The sequence below is a fragment of the Lagenorhynchus albirostris genome, chromosome 1 (assembly GCF_949774975.1).
Source record: "Lagenorhynchus albirostris chromosome 1, mLagAlb1.1, whole genome shotgun sequence".
Taxonomy (NCBI): domain Eukaryota; kingdom Metazoa; phylum Chordata; class Mammalia; order Artiodactyla; family Delphinidae; genus Lagenorhynchus; species Lagenorhynchus albirostris.
The window spans coordinates 64,234,018-64,256,035 of record NC_083095.1 but is presented as its reverse complement, the minus strand read 5'-3'; positions in this window follow the sequence as shown (position 1 = coordinate 64,256,035).

Genomic DNA, 22,018 nt, shown 5'->3' with positions numbered 1-22,018 from the left:
TCAGAGTTGGATCACAGGCCTGGCTGACTCTAAAGTCATATAGGCTTCATGGCAGGCTGGGATTAAAGGGACTCGGAGGACATCTACCAAATGTTCATTGTCAGGGAAATCAACTCGTTTGTAAACCACAGCAGGTACTGTTTTTAGTTAGGATGTTTTCAGCCGAAAACAGCAGAAAACCCAGGTACCAAGGCTTAAGCACGGAAGTCTGAGGTGAGACGGCTGCAGCATGGGTGCACTGCTGGCTCAGTGTCAGGGGTCTGCCTGGGCGCCACTTCTCAGTTCTTCTCGTAGCTTCCATCCTTGTGGTCAGAAGAAACAGTACCATGCACCAATTCCTCACAGAGCAACATCCAAAGCAAGAAAGAAATCTTCTCCCATTCATGACCCCTATTAGGAGGGAGAAAAACTTCTGAAGTCCCCCAGAAGGCACGCCCTACACCTCGTTGGACAGTGTTGGGTTTGATGCCCACTCCTGAGCCACTCACTGGCAAATGCGAATGAATTACTAAGATTGACTTGGACTATTCATTCATTCTCTCCCTGGAGCTAGAAAGAGCCCCACTATCCCTGGGGCATATGGCCACCCAGTACCTTAGCAAACTGGGGATCTCTGGCAGGGAAGGGGTGGAGTGCTGATGATGGGCATCCAACAGTGTTACCACATTACTACCTTCATCCAAAGAGGTCCCAGTTACTTGCCTTAATTTTCCTGGAGGGCTTCCCTGGTGGCACAGCGGTTAAGAATCCGCCTGTCAATGCAGGGGACATGGGTTCAATCCCTGGTCCGGGAAGATCCCACATGCCGCAGAGCAACTAAGCCGGTGAGCCACAACTACCGAGCCTGCGCTCCAGAGTCCGTGCTCCACAACAAGTGAAGGCACTGCAGTGAGAAGCCCGCGCACCCGCAACGAAGAGTAACCCCCGCTCGCTGCAACTAGAGAAAGCCCACGTGCAGCAATGAAGACCCAACACAGCCAATAAATAAATAAATAAATATTAAAAAAAAAATTTCCTGGACGTTGTGTACCATTGATGTCTGAGATGTGAGTTCTCAGAGAGAACAGAAAAGCTGTCCAATGCATTTCTCACAACCAACAGTGATGAATCAACTATGTAATGAAGCAACAACGAAACTAAATGAAAGGGACAGGAAAACAATTGTAATCAAAGATGAATTCTTTTAAGAAGTTACAGTTAAACAAGCAGAACACAAGCTATTGGAGGGGCCAAGAGGCTCTAAATCCAATAAAGAGCTGAAATTCCCACATAAATCTATGCAGACTCTGCGCCTACAGGACAGGTGTGGCAGAAAAATAGTTCTCAAGGTCCACATACTCTGTCTTCGTGTGGTCTGCACATTATAAGCCAGATAGAAAATGTGACCATATGGAAAGCAAGAAAAATATGAAGCTATTTTACATAATAATTATATTCAATTAAATTCAATAAGCACTAAGCATCTATTAAGCCCTTCAATATCTCAAGTAATATGTGAGAGCACCGGGCGTGAATCAGACAAGGTTTCTGCCTTCAAGGAGCTTATGATGAATAAATCACAGGCTTACAGAAAAATTCGCTTTAAGCAAACTGGTTTCCTCAATTGACTTTCAGTGAATTTAATTTGGCTAAATGACTTTGGGGAAATTGATCTTCAACAAATTGATCTGCTGCCCATGCGAGCAACTAACTTTGGAATGTCGTAAGTGGTATGAAAGGAATACAAATAAGCTGGTTTGGGAGCTGAAAGGTGGAAGGGAAGAATTTCTAAAGGGACAGTTGAAAGGGTCTTGAGGAATGAGTAGGAGTCTAACAGATATTGAAGGGACGGGAACTGTGTGACACAGAAGTGCTAAAGTGCCAGGCCTGTTTTGTGATATCAAATTCCAAGGCTTAGGCTTCCCAGGTGGCGCACTGGTTGAGAGTCCGCCTGCCGATGCAGGGGGTACGGGTTCGTGCCCTGGTCCGGGAAGATCCCACATGCCACGGAGCGGCTGGGCCCGTGAGCCATGGCCGCTGAGCCTGCGCGTCCGGAGCCTGGGCGTCTGGAGCCTGTGCTCCGCAACGGGAGAGGCCACAACAGTGAGAGGCCCGCGTACCACAAAAAAAAAAAAAAAAAAAAAAAAAAAAAAAAATTCCAAGGCTTAAGCAGATACTCTACCCATGCTCCCTCAAAGGCACAAAAAAGTATTTTAGTTCCTACTGTCTTTTCAAAAGTGACTGCTGTAGTTAGCCAAAAACAAGCACAAAAACAAGCCTGCCAAACTAAACCAGCCATCTTCTTTTCAATGCTTCCATGAGACCCACTGTTGGCCGTCCTGTTTGCCGACCTAGACCTGTCCTATCTGCTCCCACCCCCAACTAAGTCGAGAGAATGTGACTGGCAATCACAGGCACTAGAGAATGTTCTTCAGACTAACAACCCCTGCCCAGGCCAATCAAACACAATAAAATTGTAAGGTCTAATTATTCCCTCATTTCCCCAGTTTGAGGAAAGCCCTTCATGATCCATGTCTGGGATTCCTCTTCCCAGTTTTCTGGTCATAAAACAATTGTCTCTTAAAGGGAACAGGCCCTTTAAAGAGAAAAACAGTCCACTCTCAAAGTTATTCAAATGAAGTTTGCTCTCCCTGGCCCTTTATCAGAGAAGGGTATGTAGCAACCAAATTTGCTAGCCAGATGGCTAAAGATTTCTGAATATCTGGAGGTCCATCATGTCACTCAAGTGCATCATTTTTTCTAAATACTTCTTTTTCTCCTCTTTCTCTTTTCCTCTCTGCATTGGAGCCTCCACCCATGAAATTGAAAGATTTCTAGTAGAAATTCCTTTGTTGCATCAACTTTAGAAATATGGATTACAGTATTCTGTGAAAAACATTTATTACCCTGAACTGTGACTCAGACATTGTTGCATTTCTGGGGTTATAGATTTTCTTTCAGCTAAACCAAGGCTCTAAGTCACAGTGACAGTTGTAATGTGTGTAATACCACAGTACCAGATTCTATTACACACATATTTTTGCTAGAGGTTTACGATGTTAAAAATATTTCTTCTTTTTTCCAATACCTTTCTGTACCTGTTGTGTAAATATATTAGAACCTATAACACCAAAGTCAATTTCCAGATGAAATGTGCACAACAGTAGTTTGTCCTTTAAAGAAAAAAGAGAGAGAGGGGAACGCTGCATACAAGCTAACCATATTCAAGTATTGAAATATACAATATTGAATTGTAATAAAAGATGAATGAAAAAAAGTGTGCGTCACTGTGAGGGATGGAGGTTACAGAAAGCTGAGGCCATGAAAGGATTTATCATGGGTGTTGCTGCAGGCATTGCGTTGAAAAATCTGCAGACCTATTTGCAAGTGTATTTTATGGGAAAATAGAGCAGTCTACTGAGGGAAGAATTTCTAAAGATTATCTTTTACACAAGATTAAGATAAAACTTAAGAAATATGTGAGAGAAATCTCAACCCATTCTCAAGGGAGTGGAACTTCAAATTCATCAGTGGGTTCTGACAATTCCATCAATGCAGGAAGAGGTCTTTGTTGAAATGCCATTGCTACTGTAATTTTTCAAGGTAGGTGAAAACAGGCACACATGGAAGAATGAAGTGAACTAATTAGCACACCCACTTGCAAAGCCGTAATCCATTAGAGAGCCACGCCAACAAATCCTTCCACTTTTCTTTAGAATCCAAATTTTATTTAACATGCACAACAGTTCTCCTGGGTATTTAACCATATTTCTCTTTCTCCTAAAAGACTCCAGTGTGACTAATGCTTTTACAGGGGAAAAAAATCTGACAGCAGTTGACTTAAATCATCTAAGGCAGAGGGTGAAAATAGAGCAAGACCAGAGATATTTTAAAATTCCTTCTTTTGACTAAGTTTTAACTTCCTATACTTTTCTATCTTCTGCTTAATCAATAATAAAAAATAAAATTACCTGAGTTTCACTTTACCTTCTACATTTATGTGGAAGTGGTAAAAGATAAAATGCTCTAAAGGAGACAGAATGAGAAGAACTTGAAGACAGATCAACACAGTCAGCTCCATACCCCTCCATGAGCGACGATGTCCACCTCGGAGTTTGTTCTCCTCAGTGACAGAAAGAGCAATTGTGATGTTGTCCAATTTCAGTTCACTCAGTGATTACTGAAAGAAACCTTTGAGAATGTACAGGATTTAGGTTTTTTGTGGTATGCGGTTTTGGGGGGTTTTTTTGAGGAGGGTGTGGAGGCCGATGGAGTCTGGTATCTCACTGTCCTAGATTTCAAGTGTAAATCCAGAATTCAGTAAAAAGAAAAATATTAAAATTCCTGTCCATAATAACAACCTAGCGCCACAAAAATATTTGTACCCTTTGATCTAGTCATTCTACTTCTGTGAGTCTCTCCACAGAAAATGATCGAACATGCAAAAAGACTTAAGCTCAAATATTTAGATGCAAGACTACTGCCAATACAAAAGGAGAAAATAACTCTTTTAGTTACCTGCTCAATAGCCAAATTCATCTTCTTAGCTCCTTGATAATTTGTTTAGGTGGTAGTGGCCAAGTCCCAGAGGTAAATCATGATTAGTCCAAGAACCGGCACGAGACCAAGTTCTGGTCAAGGAGATGTAAGGGAAAGCATCCTTAGAGGGATTTCCAAAGTACAATTACTAAATCAAAGGGTATAAATAGTTTTAAAGCTCTTAAAACTTGGCAAAGTTTTCCTCTTCTCCTCCCCTTCCCCACCCAAAAAAAGCACATATTTTTTTTAAATCCCTTTTCGACTTGCCCCCTTGTTTCCTGCTTAGGGTTCAAGTATGTAAAGACATTAACCTACAGTGGTTTGGCACTGTGGCAGCCATCTTGAAACTATTATAGAAAATCCTGATGAACCACAGAGATACCAACTTATCACCACCCTGATCAACCCTGTAACCACCTACTTTCAGACTTTCAGAACCAACTGCTTTTATTTAGACTGCATTTCAAAAGCATTCTAAATGAAATACATCTGTGCAATAAAATATTACAGTTTTTCAAAATGATGCCTATGAAGTTTTTTGACATGATGGAAAAGCTGATGATATAACATTAAGTAAACGAGTAGTAGGTTACAAATCTGAATTTAGAACACAATATCAGCCGTGTACAAATATGTGTAGAAGAAACTGGAAATGACACAAAATGTTAAGAATATTTGCCTCTACATGATGGGATCATAAGCCATTTACCTCTCTGCTTCTTTGTGTTTTTCTATATTTTCCAAATTTTACACCATCAGTATATAGTCATCCCTTGGCATCCACAGGGTATTGGTTCCAGGACCTTGGTGGATACCAATCTGCAGATGCTCAACTTCCTTATATAAAATGATGTAGTACTTATATTGCTTCTACTAACAGAAGACAGAAAGTCAAACAGAAAAGACTCCTGTGCGTTCAGAGAATTAAACTGAGAAATTATGTAGGAACTCAAAAATAATATCCAGGGTAAATATGGCCAAGTACCATTTTCTAGACTAAGGGCCATGCATTCTGATCACCTTCAATACCCTCACTTATCTTTTAAGCTAGAAGGGGAGAAATTTTTTGAATTAAGTACAATCTCTGATAACCACATTATCTAATGTCACTAGTAACAGAACTATCACAACTTTTTCCTGAAGAAAAATAAAATGGATTTTGTTAATTTTACAAAAGTGACTCTAACTCATTGTAAAACAAAACATTCAAGCAAAACAGAAGATATTGTAGGAGTAAAAGCTCCCCACCACACCAGTCTTTGAAAGTAACCACTGACCACTATTAACAGATCCGTGTGCATTTTCCCAAACACTCTGCTAGGGCATATGCAAACTATGTAAGTTCTTACAAAAGTTGCCCCTTTTTTCCCCTTGGCATTATGTTGTGGACATTTTCTCTGTCTATATATAAGATGACCTCATTCTTTCTAATGGCAGCATGGTGCTCTATTGAATGGGAGTACCACAATTTATTTAGTGGACATTATGGTTGTTTACAATTTTTTTCTGCCACTGAGGTTTGAAGGGACTATCAACAATAGTCAATAGTCAATAGTGTCAATAGTAATAGTCAATAGTATCAATAATACTCTCCATTTTCCTATTGGATTTCAGAATAATTGAAAGATAAAGACACAGGATTCAGATATAGAAATAAAATATCACTTTCATTACTGATTAAGTGAATTCTAGAGAACATGGCTTAGGTGTGAGAGTCTAATGAGTTTACTAATAAGATACCCACCACCACCAGAATCTAACTTGAACCTCAAAACTGCAGGTTGCCCCATAGGGCCAGAGTTCATCCTGTGACCAAGAGCGGATGGGAGTACAATGTCACTGAAGGTAGGTGGATCCAAGCAAGGGGAGAGGAAGGGGCCAAACAGAAATGCTCAGCTCTTTGTCCCAAACACACAAATAAGAACCTTCACTCTTTCCCAGGGTTGACGTAAGTGAGTTCATGGGGCAAAAGGCCAGGAATACTAGTCTGGTGAAGTTCCCTCCACATGGAAACATGAAGCCAGGAGACAGGATGCCTCTGCCCACACTGTTCCAAACTATTACAATTACACTGACTATCTTTGTCCAGATAAATCTGTGCTATTATTTGACCTTTGCTGGAGGATAAATTCCTAGACTGCTAGATAAAAGAGTGGGTCTATTTAAAATCTAGAAAGGTATTCCAAAATCCCCTCCAAAAAATGTGGTATCAATTTACACTCCCACCAAGAGAGTATGAGAGTGTTTATTTTGTCCCTCCTAGCCAACTACCCTCATTTTTAAACTTTATCAATGTATTATACAACAGATTGTTATAATTTGCATGCTTTTGACTACCAATGAAGTTGAACGCTTTTTCATAAATTTACCGGGCACTCAAGTTTCTTCGTCCATGGCTGCCTATTCAGGAATGTGCACTTGTTTTTCTAGCAGTGATAATTCTCTTGGTTTGCACTTTCCACCCTCTCCTGTCCAGTCCTCTTGCAAACAACCCTACAGATTTATGAGGCATCCAGATGGCATCAGAGGTGGCACCTCCATGAATGGATGCAGGTTTTCCTGGAAATATAAGCCAAGCAAACTTGTTCCTTTGGCTTCCGTAAAACTACGTTCTAGTGAAATTACTTAAACAGTCTGAACACGACCATAATATTAAATGCCAAATATTACTGGAATTAAGAGGTCATATTTGAGGTCTAGCTCTGTCATTTAATAATCTGGGTTACCTGGGGTAATCCACTAAATCTCTCTAACTTCCAGGGGCTTCTTCTATCAGATGGCAGTAGAATGAAAATAACCAGGTCAGTAGTTTTCAAGACCTTTTTTTTAGCAGCAGAACCCTATGTGAGTACAAAATGTACAAAGGCAAAATTCAGAATGGCTCTGTGCAAAGTGAAGATGGCAGACCCCTAAACCCTAACTATACAGCCTCTGGCTTGTCCCCAGCAGCGGCCCCTGGTACACTCCCCATGGAATTCTTACAACACCAACAGGTCCAGCTTGAAAACTACTGACCTCAGGAGAACTGTGAAGTGCCTCCCAGCTGTGCTCTAGACACAGTCAGGATTTTCAGGAATGGAAATTCTGAATCACTCTAGTATATAAACAAGTGCTTCTATATTTCCTAAGGGCCTGTTTAATTTTGGCATGCATCTACACGTGAAGATTAGTAAAAAAAAAAATGACACAAAAAGCATTAACATCTGTAACAGGATGACTCTAAGCTAGAATTGTCTCTGAGAACCCTTGAACCCTTAAAATACCCAGACCTGGAAAACTATCTAATGTCAATATTTTGTAAGATTGCCTTGTGAGGGGCCATAGCATCAAGGCTTGCCCTATAGAGGGGTCTCCTTTTCATGGGACTCTGGTCATTTATACTATTGATCGGCTTGAAAAGACATCACCCAACAGCAGAAAATAAGGACTTTAGAAAGTAGCCTTAAATCAGGTGAGGAAATACATCCCCAGGACTGGCTACATAATTTGTGGGGTTAGGCCAAAATGAAACTGTGGAGCCCCTTGTTCAACAATTATGAAGAATTTCAATATGGTGACAGCGGAGCATTCAACTACCTGTGAGATGGGACCTTGTACGATAGAACAGGTGGCTCATCTGCCCAGGAAGCTGGGCTGGGTATCACCACCTCTGGGCCTAAAGGTGCATTGGGCCCAGACTCAGGAATGATGATGTCTGAGGCGTGTCGGATATGGGCATGAATGAGGGGAAGTTAAGTTGACCCTAGCCTCAGAGGGACTGGAAGCAGGCAGTGAACTGTAGGAAACCTGGGTCCTGGCCTGTTAAGGAGTTAAGTAAACTATCCTCTGCATATCACTGTCCTTTCATCATCCAGGAGCCTTTAGTGAATCTCCTTAAAATGGACTCCACTTACACTTTTGGAAAAGAACTTCGCAGAATAGCCAAAGGATGAGCCCAGCTTCCTCTCCAGGGACCTCATGGTAGGACACGGAAGAGGACAGCTGTGCCTAGCAGGAGAGGGTGAGCATGGGCAAGTAACTGTGAAACAAATGTGATGGCTCCACCAAGTGCTATGCAAATGCTGATAAGAGAGTAGTGATTTCCTCCTGGGAAGTAGTCAGGAGAAATTAAACTGCAGTGAGGAGGTAACATCTGAAAGACCCTTGAAAAAACTACAGGTGTTAGCCAGAGGGGAACACCACAAGATGAAGGACAAGCATGTTGCCATAGGCAAACATGCTCTGCTGTGGCCTTGGCTTTTAGGTATTTTGAAATGACCCACACGAGGTTGCCCTGTCCTTCCTTTGACGTGGTATTTCCTTTGTTATGATTTTGAGGAAATTATTCATTGACTAACTGGTGGTGAATTAATGGAACAATGTGTTTTTTAGAATCCTTTGTGAAGATATTTTTCAGAATTTATGTTAGGTAACCACTTGGCCCAAAGAATGATCCATACAGACTGTTATGGCAAATGACTTCACTCTCAGTGAACAAAGATGTAACTGGCATTGTTGTGAATAAATTTATGCTTATATTTTAGATTACTCCTTTAGGACAGATCCACAGAAGTAGGAATACTAGGTCAAAGGTTTTTTTTAATGTAAGGCTCTTAATATACACTTTCTATCTGCTTTCCAAAAAGGTTTTACCACTTAGCACTTCATCAATATATGAAGAAACTGCTTCATCCGTACCATGGCAATATAGAGTATCCTCATTCAGTCATCTTTCCCAATTTGATATGTGAAATGGTATTACACGCATTCAACGTGGTTGCTTTTAAGTTATCGGTAAAGTTGAACATTTTTAAAGATTTATTAGCCATTTGTAGATCTTTGATAGTCTTTGTCCTTGACTGTGGTTTGTTGTGGGTTTTTAATATTTATTTATTTGTCTGTGTCGGGTCTTAGTTGCGGCACACGGAATTTTCTTTCTTTGCAGCATGCGGGCTCTTCCATGCAGCACGTGGGCTTCTCTATTGCAGTGCACAGGCTTTCTCTCTAGTTGTGGCACGCAGGCTTCTCTCTAGCTGTGGCGTGCAGGCTTCAGAGCACACAGGCTCAGTAGTTGTGGCAAGCAGGCTCTCTAGCTGTGGCACATGGGCTCAGTAGTTACAGCACACAGGCTCTAGAGCACATGGGCTCAGTTGTGGTGCATGGGCTTAGCTGCACCACGGCATGTGGGATCTTAGTTCCCTGACCAGGGATCAAACCCATGTCCCCTGCATTGGAAGGTGGATTCTTAACCACTGGACCACCAGAGAAGTCCCTGTCCTTGATTGTGTTCTTAATTTTTAATTACTGACTTGCAAGAGCTTTGTATACATTCAAGATATTAAGCCTTTGTCATTCTATTTATTGCAAATATTTTCTCCAGAAAATGTTATTTTATGTCTTCAAATTTTAATTACAGTTTTAAACACAAACTAGCACTTCCATTGGTCCTTTCCTTTGCGATCAAGAAATTACATCCAATTCCTATTCTCACTATATAATGCTATAACCATCACAAAGTTATAGGACAGACCTTTTCAATTGTATTTAATTTTATTTTCAAAAATAGTGATTTGTTAAATATTGTCTCCATTTAACTTAATTTTTACATCTCCATTTCACTTAATTTTTACATCTCCATATGTCTTTTTTTTTAATTAATTAATTTATTTATTTGGCTGCATTGGGTCTTCGTTGCTGCACACAGGCTTTCTCTAGTTGCGGCGAGCGGGGGCTACTCTTCCTTGTGGTGCGCAGGCTTCTCATTGCAGTGGCTTCTCTTGTTACGGAGCACGGGCGCACAGCCTTCAGTAGTTGTGGCACGCGGGCTCTAGAACGCAGGCTCAGTAGTTGTGGCGCACGGGCTTAGTTGCTCCATGGCATGTGGGATCTTCCCGGACCAGGACTAGAACCCGTGTCCCCTGTATTGGCAGGCGGATTCTTAACCACTGCACCACCAGGGAAGTCCCTCCATATGTCTTTTTGAAGTAAGTTAACAAATCGTAACAAAATTTTTCTCTATTTTGTATCTCAGTTGTATTTTTTTAATGGAATTTCCTTTAAAAGAATGAAAAGAGAAGCCATAGACTGATAAAGAACTTGTATTCAAAATATACAAAGAACTCTTAAAACTGAGCAATAACAAAAAACCCAATTTAAACATGAGCAAAAGATCTGAACAGACACCACACCAAAGAAGATATTCAAATGACAAAAAAAGTATGAAAAGATGCTTAACATTATATTTCATTGGGGGAATTGCAAATTAAAACAAAATACCACAACAGACCTATTAGAATGGCAAAACTCCAAAATACTGACAACACCAAATGCTGGCAAGGATGTGGAGCAACAAGAGCTCTCATTTGTTGCTGGTGGGAATGTAAAATGGTGCAGCTATTTTGGAAGATAGCTTGGCAGTTTCTCACAAAGTAAACATAGCCTCACCATATGATCCAGCAATCATGCTCCTAGGTATTTTCTCAACTGAGTTGAAAACTTATGTCTACAAAACACTGCACATAAATGTTATTTCAGCTTTATTCGTAATTCCCCAAACTTGGGAGCAACCAAGATGTCTTTCAATAGGTAATGTCTGGGGGAAGAGTATAACGAACGGAAGAACAAGGGCAAAGGCCCAAAGTGGGAACAGCATGTGTTGTCAAAGGACCAGAGGCTAAAGTGAAGTGGTAGAGGAGGGACCTTCCTGGTGGTCCAGTGGGTAGGATTCCGTGCTCCCAATGCGGGGGGCCCAGGTTCAATCCCTGGTCAGGGAACTAGGTCCCACGTGCATGTTGCAACTAAGAAGGCCACAGGCCGCAACTAAGACCCGGTGCAGCCCAAATAAATAAATAAATAAATATTTAAAAAAAAAAAAGTGGTGAAGGAAGGAAAGTTAAAGGAAGTGAGATCAGAGAGACACCTGGGGCCAAGCCACTTAGGCCTGGGTAGGGACTTCGAATTCTAAGAGTGATGGGCAGCCACTGAAGGGTTTGAGCAGGATTGCGCTATGGTTGATTCACATTTTAACTGGATCACTGGCGTAGCTGTTTAATGAATGATCTATGGGAGGATGCAGTAGACAGCCTCTACAGTAGCTCCCAACGACTCCTGCCTCCTCCTGTGCTGCCTGTGATATTGTGAGTTATAATAAAAAATATACATTTGGTCTTCGTCCAGTTCCTGGCACAGGAATTTCCAAGGTTTTTGTGACAAGAAAGATAAAGATGTCTTTTGTTATTTATAACAAGGTCCTTTCAACAATGTATCCGTTTATGTTAACAAGAGGAATTTGGGAAAACCCCTAGGTAACCTGAGGATGGAAACTAGTTGCCAAGGGAACCAACCTTGATGAGTGGATTGGAACTTTCAGCTCCCCCCTCCCTACCACATCCCAACCTCCAGCAAGAGAGGCTAGAGATGGAATTCCACCACCAAGAGCCAATGATTTAATCAATCATGCCTATGTAATGAAGCCTCCATAAAAACCAAAAGGGACAGTGTTCAGAGAGCTTCTGGGTGGACACGTGGAGATACGGAGAGAGTGGCTTGCTGGGAGACAGCATGGAAACTCTGCACCCATTCCCCATACCCTGCCCTATGCTCTTCTTCCATCTGGCTGTTCCTGAGTTATGCCCTTTTATGATAAATCAGTCATCTAGTAAGTAAATATTTTCCTGATTTCTGTGAGCCTCTCTAGCAAAGTAATTGAACCAGGGTGTTTGGAACCTCTGGTTTATGGCCGGTCGACAGAAGCACAGGTAACAGAATGGATTTGGAAGTGGCATCTGGGCAGGGGGCTGGGAACGTCTTGTGGAACTGAGCCCTTAACCTGTGGGATCTGATGCCAGCTCCAGGCAGATAGCGTCAGAATTGAGTTAAATTGTAGGACACCCAGGCAGTGTTGCAGAACTGCTTGAGGTATGGAAAACCCACCCACCTGGTGTCAGACAGGTTGTGGGTATGGTTGTATTGTATGAGTAAAGGGGAAACACACAAGAGGAAGTGAGTTTTTCCGTAAGGATTCTCCAGGGGCATTTCAGTAAAATGCCCCTGGAGAATCCCCTCCTCTTGAGTGTGGGCTGGACCTAGCGACTTGCTTCTGACAAATAGAATACTGCAAAAGTCATGCCATTTCCAAGAATACGTTACAGAAGACTGTGCCTTTCTTCTTACTCACCCTCCCTCACTTGCTCTCCCCCTCAGAGCCCTCGCTCAGGGTAAGCCAGCTGCCAAGTTGGGATTAGCCCTATGGAGGGGCCCATGTGACAAGGACTGACATCTCCAGCCAGTAGCCAGTGAGAACTTGAGGCCTTTTAACAGCCATGTGAGTGAACTTGGCAGTGGGTCTTCCCCCAGTGCAGTTTTGAAGTGACTGCGGCTCTGCCCGCGCCCTGACTGCAGCCTTGTGAGAGACTCTGAGTCAGGGGACACTGCTAAGCCGTGCCTGGATTCCTGACCCCAGAAAGAGTGAGACACTTTTTGTCACATTAAGCCTATAGATTTGGGGTAACTTGTCATGAAGCAACAGATAACCAATACAGAGGGCAAGTTTGAAACCTGGAAGACCACTTTTATAGGACACTGAAATGGTCCATCCATCCTAGTGATAACGGTGGTTTGGACTAGCACGTAGCAGTGGCGGTGGTGAGAAGCAGCTGAATAGAAGATAACTTTTGTAAAGTGTCTGGCACTTAGCAGACACTGAACAACTGTTCATACCTTTTCTATTCCTTGGTAAGAATTACTCTAAGCAAGGACTAGAATTTCTAGGGGAGACTGAATTGATGGACCCTGTTCGGGAAATGACATGATACACTAATACGTCATATGGCAGAGTCTCAAAAGGATCTACATACTTGTTACAGGTTCAGTTGTGTCCCTCCACGAAAGGCAGACACAGTTCAATCCCCAGTACCTCACAATGAGACCTTATTTGGAAATAGGGTCCTTGCAGATGTAATTAGCTGTGACAAGGTCATATATGGGCCCCTAATCGAATATATCTGGTGTCCTTCTAAGAAGACAGCCAGGTCTTGCTGTGAGAGAGACACAGCAAGAAAGCCATGTGAAGATGGAGACAGAGATTGGAGTTATGCTACCACAAGCCAAGGAACACCAAGGTTCAGTGGTTGCCCCCAGAAGCTAGGAAGAGGCAAGGAAGTATTCTCCCCCAAAGCTGTAGATGGAGCATGACCCTGCCAACACCTTGATTTTGGACTTCCAGCCTCCTGAACTGAGAGAATAAATTTTCCGCTGTTTGAAGCCACTCAGTTTGTGGTACTTTGTTATAGAGGTCCTAAGAACTGATACAATACCTATAAATAAATGGTCTTCCTTCTTTACCTCTGCCTCACTAGGTCAGAAGATACTGGAGTCAACCATCAAATCTCATCCTTGAGCACCAACACAGCCCCATATTCATAAAGATGGTTAGGAAACACTTGGTACTTGGCGGCAATGATGATGGTGATTTACTTTCTTTTGTTGTTTCCAATATACACTCTGCTGAATACACCAGAAATCTTTCCAATTAATGTTAATGGGTGACCAGCCTCTGTCTGGTTCCCTCCATGGGAAATGAGGCCACTAAGAGGAAGTTATCAGTAAGGGATTTATGTTTTAGTAGCATGCTTAATTATGATACAGCCACGACTGTCTCTTGCACAGGAATTTAGCATGTAAGATTTACAGCTCTTAGCATAATTTTTGCCTTTGTTGTCTCAAAGAGCCTTGTCTCTGAGGTTTTATTGGACTAGCAACCTTTTTTCTATTGTGTCAGGCTGCCCCCTACTGTTTTGGTCTTATAATCTCATCCTGGCTGATACAGTTTTAAGTTGGTTTTCAAAATATGCATTTTCTGCCAGGGTCTGTAAACCTGCCTGCTCTCATGCCACAAAGAACACAGAACATTGGACTAGTGGGCATGGGGGAAGGGGGCCTTATTTTTTTCTTTTAATAAAGCCACTGAAGAACCACACACACACACAAATATATATATATATATATATATATATATATATATATGCTTGTTTCAAAACACTTCATCTGACCAGCTTAAGCTTGCAAGACAAATTAAATTTCCAAAATCAGAGCAGATCAGATTTTTTTCTTTCTTATTTCTTGAGGGCAGCAAACACCTTCAAGAGATATCTTCTCTTTTCATGATACAAAAACAGGGAAATATTTTTTTTAAGAGAAGCTGATGAAATTTTAACTAATCCAACCAGCCAGAGGAAAGCAATATTACAAAAGGGGCCTCAAAGGAAGGGTGGGATTTCTTTTCCGCTTCAAAGGCGTTGATGTGCAATGCTGTGAGAAGGCAGCCTGCTTGTGGGGAAGGTCGGAGCGCTGCAGACACCCAAGCCCAGCCTCCTCTCTGCAGCCCCTCCCCGGCCAGCCCACTGCTTAGCATGTGGACAGGGCCAGCCCGTAGCCGGGAAGAAAAGTGACAGACTTATATGTATTCCACAGGATATATTAGTAAGGAAAGAAGAGAGAACCTGGAAATTAGTGTTTGGGCTTTACAACACAAATCTATTCTCAAGGTATTGGAGGAGGGTGTTGGGGGGAGGGGGAGGGGGAGGGGATATCCAAAAGCCAAAGGTAATAACTGAGAACAAACTCTGTGCTGATGGTTTAAAAATCAGAAAGACCTCATTGCAGGGCAGCTTCCCCAATTCCTGATCTTTTCCCTTTCTCTTCCTCAACCCGCATCACTTCAGTGGTACCCAGACTGTGCTGCCCTCCCTCCAGGCCTTCCCATGGATGACTAGCTAATCTGATCATCAGAGCTGTGCTTCTGTTCGACCACATGCAGCTTCCTTCCACAGACTGGTGGCATTTTGGCCTATACGGTAATTCTACAACTGGCTCTCGGCAGAGTCTGGTTTCCTGTGACCCCTGTCACTACCGAGGCTTTGTTCAGATCCCCCAACTGCCTGCATACACCTTTACTCTCTCTGCAGCTGCGTTGTGTCCTGTCCTATCTGGGCTGGAAGCCTCTGGCAGGGGTGGGGAGGGGCATCCTTTCGCTCTGCCTGTGCTGTTAGGCACTCCTGGGCCCAGGCCTGGGACAGTGCTCTCTCCCAGGGTTTACAAAGGAGAGTAAGGGCTTTTGGTGGGGATGTCACTGGAAAACATTTTTTATTGCATTGTGCCAGATAAACCCAAAACCTATTCCATAAAAGACTTTTTTCTATTTTATTTTGCATGGTCGGAGAGAATAGCCCAGCTGCTCTCTTTGGCTCGCCTCCATTTCTTACTCCCATTCATAAAATCTTTAGAGAAGGCCGTGTGCTGCTTCCTCGCAGGGTGGATCAAGTTGCGCTCCAGTCCAGAATGAACTGGATGTCCACACAGGTGGCTAGAAAGGCCCTGCACAGTCTGTCTGTCCTCTCTACTCTTACTCTCCCTACCTAACCATCCTCCACCATCAATCAATAACTCACAAGCTCACCGTGAGCCACAACTAAGGAGCCTGCCTGCCGCAAGTAAGAAGCCCACATGCCACAACTAAGGAGCCAGCGAGCTGCAACTAAGGAGCCCGCCTGCCGCAACTAAGACCCTGCGCAACCAAATAAATAAATAAATATTTTAAAAAATAATAATAATAGCTCATAGGCTCAGCCACTCTGGAGACAAAAGCCCAGGCCAGAAGCTGGGGGATCACAACCACTCACCAAGCTTCTGGCACTTGTGGATTTCACATTCACAGCAGTCTAAGAGACTCATGGCTGATAGCAATTTATCTTTTGCTGAGGCTCAAATTTGAACATTAAATCCCATGACGCTAGTGTTTGGGAGTCAGTCACTTAGTAAGAGAGCCTAGTTAGCTTAGTTAGCGACCCTAAAAACACAGCATTATCATTCTTAATGTACCATATTCCAGATACTGTACTAATTACTTGCTATACATCATTTCGTTTAACCATGATTATCCCCATTTTATAGATGAGAAAACTGAGATTCAAAGAAGTTAAGAAATTTTCTCCAGATCGTAGTGAGTGACATTGAGCAAGACCATAGAGCTAGTAAGTATGATTGAGAATCACACAGCTACGTAGTGTGATGTGAGCAAGGTCACAAAGCTAGCTGGTGTGACTGAGATCCCAGAATAAGTGTGAGTGGAAAAATCACAGGCTAGCTGATCGGGAATTACACTCCAGGTCTTAAACTCAAGCAGTTACCCACCTCAGTTCCGCCTCCTCTGTCATTCTCTCCTTACTCTGGGCATGCGGCAACGAACATGAAGCCATAGAATTTTGTTACCATGTGGAAAATGGCCCTAGGTGCTAGAAATACCTTCAGTGAATACTGAAAAGGCTATTTGATTGTGGTTTGAGAATACACAAAGATTACACTTGGCTCTGGATAGACATACAAATCTGGAAAAGGCCAGGAGCCTGGTTTAAAACAACTCCACTTTTATGAATTTGCGAATTTTGAAAGCTCGTATAAAACCCTGTGCCAAGGGTTTTATATGAACAGAGAGAGGAACAGAGATCTATATACAGCCTCTCTGTGTATATGGATATCAGTATACCGATAAGACATTTCCGGCTCTCAAGAATATAATGCCATTAGCATACCACGAGAAAGAACAATTAGAAGCTAAATTATGCAGGGATGACTAAGCACTAAAGGCGCTCAGGACTAGAAGTGTGTTGAAGCATTCGGAGAATGCGCCTGAAGAAGGAAAACGTGAATTAGGCCTTCGAAGATGAACACAGTTTAGACGGCTGGAAGGAAAAAGGAGAGCTTTCAGGCAGGTGAAACAAACTAAAACAAAACTCAGAGGCGTAAATGAGCGTAACAGACATGGGAACTGTTCACCTAGATTGTAAGCTCCCTGGGGGCAGGAATTGTGTCTTAGCTTGTTCACAGTTCTACCTCCAGAGACTAGCACATGATGGGCACTCAGAAATTATTTGTTGATGAAAGGAAGAAAGGGGAAAGAAGAGAGGGAGAGGGGAGCAAGAGCGAGAACTCAAATGAAGAAAGACAGAGTAGAAACACCTGACCACAGAAGAAGGTGTGTGTTAGGAGTGGAGAGAAATAAGGTTGGTAAGACTTGGTGGAGCAAAGGGAAAAAGGGCCTTACCAAAGTCAGGGCAGAGAGTCTGATTTAAAGCAGCGGGCAACAGACATAGAAAACAAACTTATGGTTATTAAAGGGGAAAGGGAGTACGGGGAGGGATAAATGAGGCATTTGAGATTAACATATACACACTACTGTGTATAAAATAGATAAACAACAAAGACCTACTGTATAGCACAGGGAACTATACTCAATATTTTGTAATAACCTATAGGGAAAAGAATCTGAGAAAGAAGAGATAGATAGATAGATAAAAATTAAGTTGCTTAACTTCTCTGAAGGCTCAGTTTCTTCATCTGTAAAATTTAGCCTACTCCGTAAGGTAGCAAAAGAAATTAAATGAGATAATGTATGTAAATCCACTTAGCACAGTGAGTCCTCAATCAACTGTAGCTGTTATTACTGTTACTATTACAATTTATTAATATGAAAATTAGCTAACTCAAAAATAAATCCAACTACAATTCATTAGGAGTAGTAAAAAAAAAAAATGACCACACTATTATTAGTGTGGTACTAGTAATATTTACTAGTATTATTAAATTACTATACTATTAATATAGTAGTTGAGCATTCTTTTATTCTTCTGAACAGCAGAATAAATATCTTCATTTCATAGTCCAGAGGTGACAGAAATGTGTGTGTGTGTGTGTGTGTGTATATGTGAAATACTGTCCAACAATCTCCCTCTATCTTTTCAAACTCAAACAGCCTATGTTCCTGAAGCACCCAGAGGTCAGCACCCTGGGAAGTTCTGGCGCTTTCCTTTACGAAAAGGCCATTCCATCACTCCCCCTCAAGATGTCCTTCTGGCACTTTACAAGTCTTTCATTAACTGAGGAGACACAAGTGTTTTCCTTCTATAAAAGGGAATATCTAGCACAGAGCCTAGGCCGCCCTGAATCACTGTCCTGACGTCCTCTGCAAAATTCCTCCATCTTCTCGGAGTTCCACCTTTTTCCTATCTTCACATAGCTCAAGTCCTATCAAGCAGAGAGCTAACTTGAGAATGCAGGTCTCTTTTTCAAAGAGTTACTTTTACTTAGGCTATAAAAAGCAGTCAGAGACACTGAACGCCAGATACTTGAGGATGGATGAATGGTTAGCGGAACAGAAGGAAGGGGGAAAAGCACCTTAAAATCAACCACAACATCTGACAGAATCAAGAAAATTCTCTGTTATGGTGAAAGAGGCATGAAAAGGAACAGCTGAATTGTTAAAAGCTAAATCTGGGTTTCAAAGGGAAATCTTTTTTATAAAACTAAGGCAATCTCATTGAAAAACAGATTCTATTTTCCAAAAAGAATAAGAAATAAAATCTCCCAATCTTTTGACTCCCCAGCTTGACTCCCTAGAAGCAACCATACTTTATATTTTCTTATATCTCCTTCTAGAAATTGTCCTGCATTTATAAGAATATAGCGTGTGCATATATGTAATGTGTGTGTGTATATAAATCTTCTTCTTGTATTATTTCTAAACCTATCACTGAAAAAAATTATTTTAAAATCCTGATTCTTTTTTTAATTATTTCTATTGAAGTAGAGTTGATTTACAATGCTGTGGCAATCTCTGCTGTACAGCAAAGTGACTCAGTTATACACATACAGACATTCTTTTTAAAATCCTGATTCTTAAAGCAAAACTTCCTACTAACAAGAAGTAAAAGCCTTATACACAACAATCTCATGCCTTCACAAGAGTCAGCAAAAGTCCAGGTACTCTGTGAAACAGAAATAATCAAATGCTTCAAAATATTTAATTTCCTATTCCAGGAATGTGAAACAGGTGTAATTAAAATAACACTTTTTTAATTAAATGACCTCTCTTGACCAATCATCTGTGAATAATTCAGATTTCCCCCTTATTATTACTGTAAAATTAAAACGAGGTCATATAAACAGGAAGATCCTCTTTAACTATCTTTAAGCACCAGCAATATATATTTTCCACCAGTTAAAATCCTTAATGATACAAAAAATCTGTCAAGCGTAACTCCCCCAATTCATTTGCCTGAAACCATCAATATTTTATCATGCACTTGCAGTTGGCTTTAATTTAACAGTCCAGGTTACTAATCAAACAAAACACCCAAGTCATTAAAAGTTAGCGTGCCATTTAGAAAGTGCATTTCACGTTTATTAAAATATCTTTCATGCAGCCATTAGAAACCTAAAGTTTTAATTACAATCAGATATTTAGTTCTACTCCCGTTATGCATTTGGCACTCTCTCGCAACTGCCCTGATTAATCTTCCAGACCAAGTTCATCCATTACCTCCCAAAATTATTTTCCTTATTTTCCTTATTTCCTTACCCCAACCCCTACAAAGAAGTAAAATGCATTTTAAAGGTGTGTAAAATAACTACCCAAAAGACAAGTCATTTAAAAGATTTCATTTCAAACGTAATTTATCCTTCATAAAAGACCAAAGAGGCATCATTCAGAAAGACAAACTGAAATTGAAAATTAGCTCTTCATGTCTCCATCGTCAATTTTCATTATTTATTTTTCTTGCTAATGATGGGGAAAGCTCAACAAGCATTTTCCTACAATTTTCTAACTGTGTGATTCAATTAACTGTGATTTTTCTTTAAGCTTTTCAATCTTCCCTACTCTTGTTCCTGCCCTGGCTTGCTCTAAAGTTCCATGAAAGAGGAATCTAACTTTTTTTTTAAATGAACTTATTTACAAAACAGAAATAGACTTACAGACTTTGAAAACAAACTTATGGTTACCAAAGGGGAAACGTCGGGGGGAGGGATAAATCTGGAGTTTGGGATTAATGTACACATACTACTATATATAAGACAGATAACCAATAAGGACCTATACCGTATATAGCACAGGGAACTCTACTCAATATTCTGTGATAACCTATATGAGAAAAGAATCTAAAAAAGAATGAATATGTGTCTATGTATAACTGAATCACTTTGCTGTACACCTGAAACTAACATAACATTGTAAATCAACTACACTCCAACAAAATTTTCAAAAATAAAAATTTTTTTAAATTAAAAAAATAAAGTTTGATGAAAGAGACTACTGACATATAAAGCATCAGATTTCATATTAAATCTAGATTTTCAGAATTACAGCATTTAGATTCTCCATCAATCATATTTGCTGCTCACTAAAAGACATTTTAGATGAGATTTAGAGCCAACAGCAGGTATGTGATCATCTGATCTCACTTCTAAGAGTCACACCAATGAAAATTGTGGGACCTGCTGTGGAGATGAAGGCCCCCAGCTGCCCAGGTATGAATGGAATTGAGAGTCCATTCAATAAACCATGGGATGTCCTTTAATGACTAAAAGCATCTTGCATCCATCAAGCTAACTCAAACATAAATCCATAAAAGCCACTGGTCTAAATAATATAAAATTATGTTAAATATAATTATCATACATTTTAATAGGAAAAAGAGGAAGATCTTAACTGAAATTCAGGTTCCATTTCCAACAATCGCTCATATTTTCTAAGTCAAGAGATACTGTGGAATCCAAAAAACAAAACAAATGAACAAACATAACAAAACAGAAACAATCATAGATACAGAGAACAAACAGGCAATTGCCAGAGGGAAGCGGGTGGAGGAATGAGTGAAATAGGTGAGGGGAATTAAGAGGCACAAAATTCCAGTTACAAAATAAATGAGCCACAGGGATGAAATGTACAGTGTGGGGAATGCGTTCAATAATTATGCAATATCTTTGTATGGTGACAGATGGTAACTAGACTTACCGTGGTGGTCATTTTGTAATACAGAAATATCAAATCATTATGTTGTGTAACAGGAACAAACATAGTGTTGTAGATCAATTACACTTCAAAAAAACAAGCAAACAAACTCAGAAAAAGAGATCAGATTGGTGGTTACCAGAGGCGATGGGTGGGAAGAGGGGATTGGAGGAATGTGGTCAAAAGGTACAAACTTCCAGTTATAAGATAAATCAGTACTAGGGATGTGATGTACAACATGATGACTATAACTAACACAGCTGTGTGTCATATAGGAAAGCTGTTAAAAGAGTAAACCCTAAGAGTTCTCATCACAGGGAAAAATTTTTTTCTATGTCTTTTATTTTGTATCTATATGGATTAATGAATATTCACTAAACACACTGTGGTAATCATTTCATAATGTATGCAAGTCTGATCATTAGGCAGTACACCTTAAACTTGTACAGTGTTGTATGTCAAGTATATGTCAATAAAACTGGAAGAAAAAAAAGGAGAGAGAGATAATGTGTCCCGAGGAAAACTAGTCAAAACAAAAGTGTGCCTGAGTTTCCCACAGCTCAGCAGATCATGACTTCCAAGTTCTGTTTCCTTTATATGTTGGGAAAGTACGAAGGCATGAGCCTCATGGTACTTGCTTCCAGTCAAAGGAAGTGTGTCAGAATATTGGTAGGTGCT